This window comes from Microtus ochrogaster, chromosome 5, assembly GCF_000317375.1.
Source record: "Microtus ochrogaster isolate Prairie Vole_2 chromosome 5, MicOch1.0, whole genome shotgun sequence".
Classification (NCBI taxonomy): Eukaryota; Metazoa; Chordata; class Mammalia; order Rodentia; family Cricetidae; genus Microtus; species Microtus ochrogaster.
Window position 1 is genome coordinate 60,462,038 of NC_022012.1, and position 10,511 is coordinate 60,472,548.

The 10,511-nt window shown below is 38.3% G+C and overlaps 1 pseudogene; it reads right to left on the reverse strand.

Moving 5' to 3' along the window:
• Positions 1-10,511, reverse strand: part of LOC102002625 — a 184,981-nt pseudogene that overhangs the window by 168,812 nt on the left and 5,658 nt on the right.

Consider the following 10,511-nt stretch of genomic DNA (forward strand, 5'->3'; position numbering starts at 1 on the left):
AACTGTTTCCATTACCTGTTTGATCGTTCTTTCTTGGTTTCCCAGGGTATTATGTACGTATTTACTCATTTCTTCAAATTTTTGGTTATACTTCTCATCCTTTTCTATAAGGGCATTTTTCACATATTGTTTAAGGGACTCTATTGCTTTCATAAAGTCAATTTTTTCCACTTCTTCTGTGTTAGGGTGTTGAAGACCTTCTATTGTAAGATCATTGGGTTCTGGTGTTTTCATGCTGTTTTTCAGATTATTGGGTGAATTCTTGCCTTGGCGCCTGCCCATCTCCTTCTATTGATGCTATCTAAGGGGTCTGTTAAAACTGGTTCAGGTTTCCATGCTTGCCAGGGGCTCCTCTTACAAAATGCCCTCTCTTTGTTTCCTGGTTCCTGCCAGGGGCCAAGATCCCTCTCACCCCTCAGAAGGGTCTTCAGGAATAGGACCCAGCTCCTCCTTTGCCAGGGACCTCCCCAACCAGAGGCCTACCTCTTTGATTTAATTGTAGTGGGGTAATCTGCTCTCAGTGTTGCGCGCAGTCCCTGCAGCCTGCTTCTGCTGCCACGACGGTTCCCGCCGCCTGCGGCCTGTGTCCTCTTCTGCTCTCCGGTCCCAGCCAGTCCCAGCCTGTCCCAGCTGGTCCCAGCCAGTCCCCGCCGGCTGCGGAGGGCTCCGGGTTCCGGCCGCCTCCGCAGTCTGGGTTCCCCCACCAATATTTTCAAAAGATATTTTAATAATGTCTTTTGGGGGAGCTGTAGTCATTGCCCAGCCTGTGTTCAGAACCCAGGTGCAGCTGGCATAGTGGTGTGCTTCTTCAATCCAAGTGGGCCTATAGTAAGAGGAGAGGTTGGAAACAGGAGATCTGGAGGTACTCAAGCTGGCTTCTTAGTGTGTACAGTGTAAATGACACAGGAGATTTTAAACAAGGAGGAGGCTGAGATCATCACCTGAGATTGTCCTCTGTCTTCTATGTCTCTCTCTCTCTCTCTCTCTCTCTCTCTCTCTCTCTCTCTCTCTCACACACACACACACACACACACACAGCACATACATGAAATCATTCACACAAACATTCATACACCCAAAGACTGTTGTAAATATTGATTTTATTTTATAAATCTTTAAAAAAGAGGACCGCATTAGAGGTAACAGGAAAATTGGGAAAGAAAGCAAGATATCATGGAACAAGAAAGGAGATATTGATATGATTTTTTTTTTCTTTTTTTGGTTTTCAAGACAGGGTTTCTCTGTGTAACAACTCTGGCTGTCCTGGAACTTGCTTTGCAGACCAGGCTCTAACTTACAGAGATCTCCTGCCTCTGTCTCTCAAATGTTGAGATTTAAGGCGTATGCCACCACCGCCTATCCTGACATACTACTTTTCTATAAAATATTAAACCGTCTTTCTCTTCTCTGTTACTGTAGCCATTTCTCTTAAAGTTCCAAAAAGAACATAGTTCTCTTTACCAGTTGGAGAAAAAAAATTAAGGATTTGCTGAAGCAACCAAAACTATTATATTTTCATCACAGACACTTTCAAAGAAAATGCTCACATTGGTTTCCATAAATATAAACAAACTCAGGATAAACTCAGCATCAAAGAAAGCCTCAGACAAAATGAAAAGTCAAAGCTCACAGTCTGTGTTAGTCTCAAGATTAGAAAAGCTTAACGGTAATGAAAACAAGAGACAACACAGGGGTAAAAACCGAACAGAAGCCTTGTAGTTTCCAGGGCTGTTGCTTTGCCTGAGCTGTCTTGCTTATATCAGATGCCATGGCTCCCTGTAGCATCAGTTCTTTCCCAGCTCCATATGAAAAAACCGGAGGCCCTGCCCCCCATGCACCTTTGCGGACAGGCTAAATCACTACTCCGAGATGTTTAAATGCTCTTGGTCAGGAAAGCATCCTTCTTGAAGATTATTGATCATCTCATTTTCACAATCTCATTTTTTAAAAATTTATTTTTATTACTTCATTCATTTTAGAACATTATTATATCATTTCTCCCTTCCTTTTTCTCCCTCCATTCCCATGAACCCCTTCTTACTCTTTCGAATTCATGTCCCTTTTTCATAAATTGTGGTAACATACATGCATACATACACATACATACATATTACTAAATACATAAATGCAACCTTCTCAGTCTGTATAATGTTACTTGTGTGTCCTTTTTCACAAAGAACTACAGGCACCTAAGAAATGCTGAGAGCAGGAGGAACAGTCTTCCCCAAGGAAGAGCACACCAACTGGTTATCCAACACCAAATGGTCAGCAAACTTAGTTTTCAAGTGCTATCCCACAGAGGCTCAGATTTTATCCAGAAAGACTGGAGAACTTAAAAGAAATGACCTTCAAAAGTTCTGAAAGGTCATGTTGATTGTTCACAAAGACCATGACATCCTGAAACAAACTCATGAACTCTCTCATTCTTGGTCTAACATAAAGAAGAGCAGTGAATGTGGTCATTCTTCCAGGACTGCCTGGATGTCTCTAAATGACCACTTCTCTTTTTAAATACGTGGTAAGAAAATTCTTCCTCGAGTATGCCTGGCGGTGCCATTACCATTAATTGTGTGTGCTATTGGACAGCAACTAGGGGTTAAATCAGTATGCACAACCAGGGGTTAAATCAGTATGCACAATCAGGGGTTAAATCAGTACACACAACCAGGGGTTAAATCAGTACGCACAATCAGCAGTTGTAAGGCTTTGCCCACTCATTCTTTCAGTGTCCTGCTCACCAGGTAAAGACATGTTTTAATGGACATCTCTAAATTGCAATTAGTAGCTTTGGCCAGAAACCTCATACACTATTATTTCTTTTTTTTTTTCAATTTTGTTTTGTTTTAATGCAAATTTCTATAGCTGCACAAACTGTCAAAATTATATCTGATACAGAGACACAAGAACCTCCATTTTTCACAATATTCCCAGATTTTTCAAAGGCACTATTATTTCTTTACACCACATAAGTGCCACAGAAAGCCATGCAGGCAAAATGTCATCTGCTTCGCTGTGTGTGGCAGTACTCATGTACCTTCCGAGCTGCACCGCTGCACGGCCTTCTAGCTCGTGAACTACAGCTGCTACGGCTTTGTCTGCGCAAAGAAAGGGTAACTAAACCCAAAATCTTATTACCTTCCTGTTAGCATGTCTCCGCTCCTCACTCATCCTCCCAGACCTCAAGTTCCCTATCATTTTCTAGGCCTACACTCATTCCAACCAACTAAACCTTTAATGTCCTAAAAATAAAATCTAGAGAAGAGGAAAGGGGGAGGGATGGAATGTTGTCAGGGAGCCTAATTCAAGACAGAAGCAGGGGCTCTGGCCCTGAGTCAGCAGACAGATCCCCAATAGCTCCATGCCACCTTGTTAGCCAGCTCCTCAGCCAGAGGAGATTACAATGCTTCCAAAAGCAATGTAGGGACAGACTAAAATGTGGACAGGCAAGTTCATGAGCAAATTTTTATAGGTATTCCATAAACCCAAATTTTATCTGGAAGACCAAGTAGAAACAAAATTTTCACAAGTATAAGGAGTTTGTCACTCTTGGTTTTCTTGCCCATGTTTGAAATTCAAAGAATTTTCTTTGGCTTCAACAGAATTGAATATTCTATTTAAAATAAGCATGTCAAAAAAAACTCATTTTTTTTTTTAGTCATGAAGCAAATAAGTCCTTTACATTTTGAAACAATTACATGTGGCTACATCTAGAATTATTTTCACTCTTCTGGCTATTTTGTTGTTGTTTCTGTTTTATCAAAAATATGCAGAAGTGTGACAATAATGTTAATTATCTCCACTGAGTAAACACTGTGTGTCATGTGATAAACATACATACAATTAAAAATAAATATTTCTAGGACTATAGGCGGTTCATCAGATAAACTCACTTAATGCCAAGGTTAATGACCTGAGATGGAAACCTGGGATCCAGATAATACAAATAAGAAGGTAAGAAATCAAAGTATTTTTATTTACAGGAATATGAATATATATATATATATATATATATCCCTAAAGATTCAACCAGGAAATTTCTATAGTTGATAAATATTTCAGCAATGTATAAGGATTCAAAATTAACACACAAAAGCATTACCCTTCCTATCATACAAATGACAGGCTGAAAAAGAAATTAGAGAAATGGTACCTTTCAATGGTACCTCAAAAATTATCTTGGGATAAACTCTAACTGAGCAAGTGAAAATTTTGTATGATAAAGCTTTACGACATTGAAGAAAACAGCTGAAGAAGACACCAAAAGATGGAAATATCTCCCATGGTTGTGGAGATCAGTAGGATTAATATTATGAAAATGCCCATGATATCAATATAGACTGATAACAATCTGTATTGCTATAGATTAAATGGAATACCCATCAAAACTTCAACTTAATTCCTCACATAAATTTAAAAAGCAGCCTTCATTTCATCAGTAAAAACACAGACAAACAAACAAAAAAACAGGTTAGGTGAAACAATCATGAATAATAAAATAACTGCTGCAGGTCTCACGATCTCAGATTTCAAGGTATATTGCAGGATTATAAGAAGAGCATTGAACTGGCATAAAACAGAGAAACTGATCAATGGAATAGAACTAAAGACCTGTATATAATCCCACATACCAACAGACAACTGAACTGATTTTTGACGAAGAAGGCACCCCCCACACACAAACACAAATACACACTAGAGAAAGGACAACATCTTCAACCAGTGGTTCTGGGCAAAGAAATGCAAATAGATCCATACTTATCACCCTGCAGAAAATTCAACTCCAAATGGCTCAAGCAGTCATCTTAAATCTATTAGACCATTGGTTTTTAAATTTTGTTGAGTATTTTCAGTACTTTTTTTTTAAAAAAAGAAACTCTTATCTATTCAATTCCTTTTGTCATTTTTAATATTCTAAACAGAGTTCTAAGCGTCTGAACTTGCAGTCCTCAGAATAACCCCATCCAGAAGTTTCATGAACCACTCTGATCCTCTGTGACAATGAAGAATGCACAGCTGCAGAAAATGAAATGCCTAGCCTGAGGGAAAGAAACAAATCTTCGCTGAGAACTTGGTGTATTCTCCGGACTCTGCAGGGCACTTTTTAAGCTAGTCATCTCATGTAGTGAGTGAAGATAGACGCTACATAACATCCTGGATATGAAAGAGGAAATGACAGTTCCCTGTGGCTCAGCAGCCAGAGCAAAACTGGTTTGCCCACTTCCATTTTTCAGCAATTACGTACTGAGTGCCAAGCATCGTGCTTGCTACTGCACTTGAAAAAGTGAGAAGTATAAAAATGAATAAAACAGAACGTGACTCCAGATAGCATCTTATTATCAAGTTCAACAGAGCGGTGCTGCTTTTTGTGGGCTGTGTTCACCCACAGGTCTGTGTGTAAGAACACTGGGATGAGACCCAGAGCCCACTCCAACTGCCCTTACTTAAGAGACTCTCAACCTTTAGAAAGAGAATCGAAAGGACAAGTGAGCACAATTAAAAATTCCTTACAAGTACAGAACATGGAAGAGAGCTGGTGTTGAGAAAACAGAAGGAAATGAGCGCATCGGATGAGTACTGCAGAAAGAAGGGCCTTTCTTTCTGGAGAAGGGACTTGAAATTTATCCAAAGAATTGCTTTCCTTCCTCCTTCTCTTCTTCACTTGTCTTATTTCACCAAATAGCTATCTTTAGAATTTATCTCTGGAAAATATTACATCCTAAAAATTCCAACAATTAATGCTGTCCTAACAAAACTATGAAAGCCTTTTAAATGGTCTGTTTGTGATTTATAGTGGATTTGCCTCCTCTCTGGAAAGGCAAGAAGAGAAATATTCACACAGTAGCTGCTTTCCTCTTCATGTGGCTTGAATCAAACTAATCCTGCTTTTGGAAGAAAGTTATCATGAATCTGATGTTTATGATACACAGTGGTATTTACTAGATATTACAAAAATGCACTCCTCTCTGCTTTTGGCTATTTCTGCTCCTTTGAAATCAAAATAATATAAGAGCATTTCTGCCTGTGAGGAGGAGGATTTAATAAATGAGTAAAGAGATAAGTAATTTCTGAACAGTAGCAGCCATTTGCTGCAAAGGGTGACTTCAACAGATGATGGTCAATCAAAAGCAGCTGTGATCTTCCCTTCTGAGGTGAGGCTGAGGGTGCAGAGAGCATCTTGTGTGCCTGCAGGAGCAGCTTTCGGCTTCCACCTGCCAGAACTCATTCCTTCCCCATCAGTGCTGCTTCCTGGACTTCAAGAGCAACCAGAAAGATGAGCTTCCTACAGCACTCTTAACAGCTGTCTTCTTAATCTATCCACACAATCAAAAATATTTCTGAAGAAAATAACTTCAAAAATGACAGAAACTGATGATCACCCACTAATGTCTTTATACACATAGAATGATGTTATGTGTATACACACTGTCCCATACTGTCTTCAGAGATTTATAGCTATAGACACGGAGCATAATAGCCTGTGTTTAAATTTGAAGCAGTAGTGGCTCCTAACCAAAGTAAATACTTTAGAAAGAAAGATAATGCAATAATTCTTTCCTAAAATATTGAGCTCATTATTTATTGGTTCTAGTGAAGGCATGGAGCCAGGAAAAAGGATTTGTCAGCATCCCACTTGGGACCTGAGATAAATATGATCAGAGCTGAGATGCAGCCCAGGCTGGACATGATCTCAGCTGTTTTTGTTTTTCTTTTTGTTTTCTCTGCATTTTGCACTACCCTTATTCCTCTGTCCATGAGATTATATCTAGAAGAACATGAAATGAGGACAAGAACAGGATGAATTTAAAGTTCTTTCTCTCTTAGTGTCCTCATTGTTGTCTAAGAGAGACTTACATAGATCTAATCTACATGGAAGTAGAAAGTAAAAAAAGACAAGATCTCCTGAGTAAATTGGGAGCATGGGGACCTTGGAGGAGGGTGAAAGGGGGGAAGGGAGAGGCAGGGAGGAGAGGAAGAGAAAAATGTAGAGCTCAATAAAAAAAGAGAAATAAATAAAGTTCTTTATCTAATCTCATCAACTTATTTTAAAATATATCCTTTATTTCCAGGAGTTTTATTGCTTTAAAGTTAAAAGTAAATTACCGAATTAGGTTAAAAAATTTTCTCACTTTCCCTGCCATTGCTCAAGAGTTCTGAAATTGTTAGTCATACAGAAAGTTGTTTGTTCAAGCAAACCATCAAACAAACAAAAAACTTGATTCTGTCTTACGGATTTCACAGAAAATTGACAACCTGAAACTAATCAGTCTAAAGAGGGACAGAGGCCTGGGGGTGCAGCAAAGCTCATAGAGTACTTGTCTAGTGTGCACAATGCCCTAGGTTCCATCCCCAGCATCACATAGAACAAGCTCTGGTGGTGCATGCCCACAATAGCATCACTGGAGATGGAGGCAAGACGATCAAACGCTCATGGTCATTCTTGTCTAAATAGCAAACTTGAGGGCAGGCTAGGCTACATGAGACCCTGTATCCAAAACTCAGTGACAGGAACCATTGAGAAATAAAATTCATTTCTCTGATTTCATTTCTGTTGAAATGATAACATAAATACATACAACATTAATCATTTTGCTAAAATTCTTACTTCCATTCTGTTTTATTCTTGGAATTATTATTTCTCAGCTACTTTAAAAGGAGTTTTAGCTTTTCTTTTCCTTTGTAGAAACACAAAAAGAGAATTGGAGACAAGGGTAGAACCATAAATGCACCTTGACCTCCATCTGCCAGGCTGGGTAAAAGGAATCACGATATCTGGCTCCTGACACTCCCATCTTCCTGTCTAATGCCTGCTTACCAGAATGTTAGTGATGCTCTGCTTGTCATTCCTTGCACATTCCTTCTGGTCTATGCCCCTAGGCTGTCTTTGATCTTCATGATCTGGGCCACACCCATTTTATTCAACCTTAGTTACTCACATCCTCCATTCTGAAAAGAACCAAAACCCCATGTAATACTCACCTCTTACCACTGCTACAGATCATTAGATTTGGATACTGGTACCAACACACTAAGCTCCTGGTTTAACTCAATGCTATGCCACCCTTTTGCCTCCGCTTGACCCCCACAGCTGTGCTTGTGAGAATTTGGGTTTGTCTGCAGTCATGGGTGTCCTTCCAACCCAATTCCTGGGTCACACTTCCTGTTTAAGAGTCATAGATGATGCTGTGGATCTATGCTGCTAGAGACAGAGCCTCATCCTCAATCCAAGCTCTGTAATGAGTAAGTCTGACCCAACAACTATACTTTCAGGTCAATACTGAGCAAGTCATTGTTGAATCTTGTCTAGAGCATCTGTCAATGATAAGAGCTATGATGAAAGATCTGTGATGACCATTGTTTTTTAATGGATGATCACAAAAATGACTTGTATAAAAAAATTAAAAAATGACCAACAATAAAGAATAAAACTCATTATGTAGCATTGTAGTAGAAAATGAACAAAGTTCCTTAGAGAGCACTAAGACCCAGTATGTGGTATTAGCTCCCAGAATATGGTACAGAGGACATCTATACAGCGGTGGTTTTGAAAGACTGCCTACATGCAGGGATTTTGCCAAATAATAAACATACTCAAGGTAATGATAGATTTCTTTAACTATGGGACAGGAGGGTGAAAGTTGGGAAGGGTGAAAGACAGGCAGAACTTGGTGATGGTTGATGGCAATTGATGTGTCAGTGGAGAGGTGCACATTTCAGCATATCTGTAGGAGACATAAGCATAAATACTCCTCAAGTCGCCAAGAGAGCCTGTTACTGTAACCCTATTCCAAACAGGGAGCCAGTCCTCACAGATCCATGTATAACCTCAACTCCTCGAGGAAAGGAACCTTGGGGAAATAGCTAACTCACATTCAGAGAGAAAACACAATACAGAGCATGCTAAACCCATAACTTACATAAGGCATAAGAATAAAAATAATGTTTTGGTGGTCACAAGATGAGAAAATATTCAAGAATGAACAAGATATGTTTAATCCTAATGTTCCTAATGATGACTTGAACATCAATGTAAATCAATACAAGTCATATATTATAACTTCTCAACAAAATGGGAAAACACAAGCTCATGCTGCAACAAGAATAAAAGAATCATAGATTTATGAGGAGTAGAATATTTGTAAGTTTCAAAAAATCTTCCTATAAAATGTTAATTAGTTATTAAAGTAGCAGTGGGGTAGCCTGGCAGACACATTAGCAGTCAAGCAAAATAATAGACTATTTTAATATTTTAAACTGTTGGTGTCCTGATAGGCTGATAGGATGCAGGTAGAACATAACAACTGTTATTTAAAAGTGTGTGTGTGTGTGTGTGTGTGTGTGTGTGTGTGTGTGTGTGTGTAAAATCACTGAAACATTTGGAAAACTAATAGAGTTCCAGGATTAGATAGCAACAAAGTATCAGTATGAATTTTCCTGCATCAAATTGTTTTTGTTTTTGTTTCTGAAACAGTCTATGTAGCCCAGGCTGGCCTCAAGTTCACTATGTTGCTAAGGCTGGCTTTCAACTCCAGATATTCTTGACTCAACCTCCCAAGTGTTGACATAAAATATTGAACGTGATAATTCTTTCTGGGAGAAATATGAAGCAAACTATTCAAAGGAGGACAAAAATGAATTATATCCACAACTAACAATGACAATGAAGAGAATAGAAGACCTTTTCATGTTTTACTTTTCTGTTTGAGGTTGTTTAAAAATTTTTAAACTTTCTTAATTGTCTTTAGCTAATTTAAATAAATATTAACAAATACAACAATTAAATATTAAATGCAAATTTATTTTGTCCTTTAGAATTATTAAATATTACCAGAAACGTTACAAAAGCAAATAATCTATCTTACTCAGTATATTTGGAATTTCCTCTGTAATAAGTTAAACATGGGACTAGGGACATGCTGGATTGGACATGCTGGATTGAAATTTCCTTATTATTCTGTCTCTGGCAGCATAGTGTGCTTTATTTTCTGTTGTCAACCTTTCATTTACAAATTAAAATACAATAGACTTTTCTTCAAAGTATACTAAATACGCATAATGCATCTTTAATTCAACAGAGGAAAATTTCAACTTTGGATGTAAAGAGTGAGCCACATCAAGTATTAGGAAAATATAAAAATTGACACATTATAGCTCACTTGTGACTTTATAAAGAACAATTAATACCCTTTCCTGACAGAAATGAGAAGTGGATTATTTGATAATACTACCATTGTCCTCAGGAATTCTTTATCTGAGGTTGATGTAGAGTTTGCTCATTTGAACTGTTCAGCTGCATATATATTATGTAAGAATAGGATTTTCTTTAAAAAACGAGAGATCTCTAAGGAGGTTGAGCATGATCTTAAGTGTCTTTTGGCCATTTGAACTTCTTCTGTTGAGAATTCTCTGTTCAGATCAGTGCCCCATCTTTTAATTGGGTTAATTAGCATTTTAAAGTCTAGTTTCTTGAGTTCTTTATATATTTTGGAGATCAGACCTTTGTCTGTTGCGGG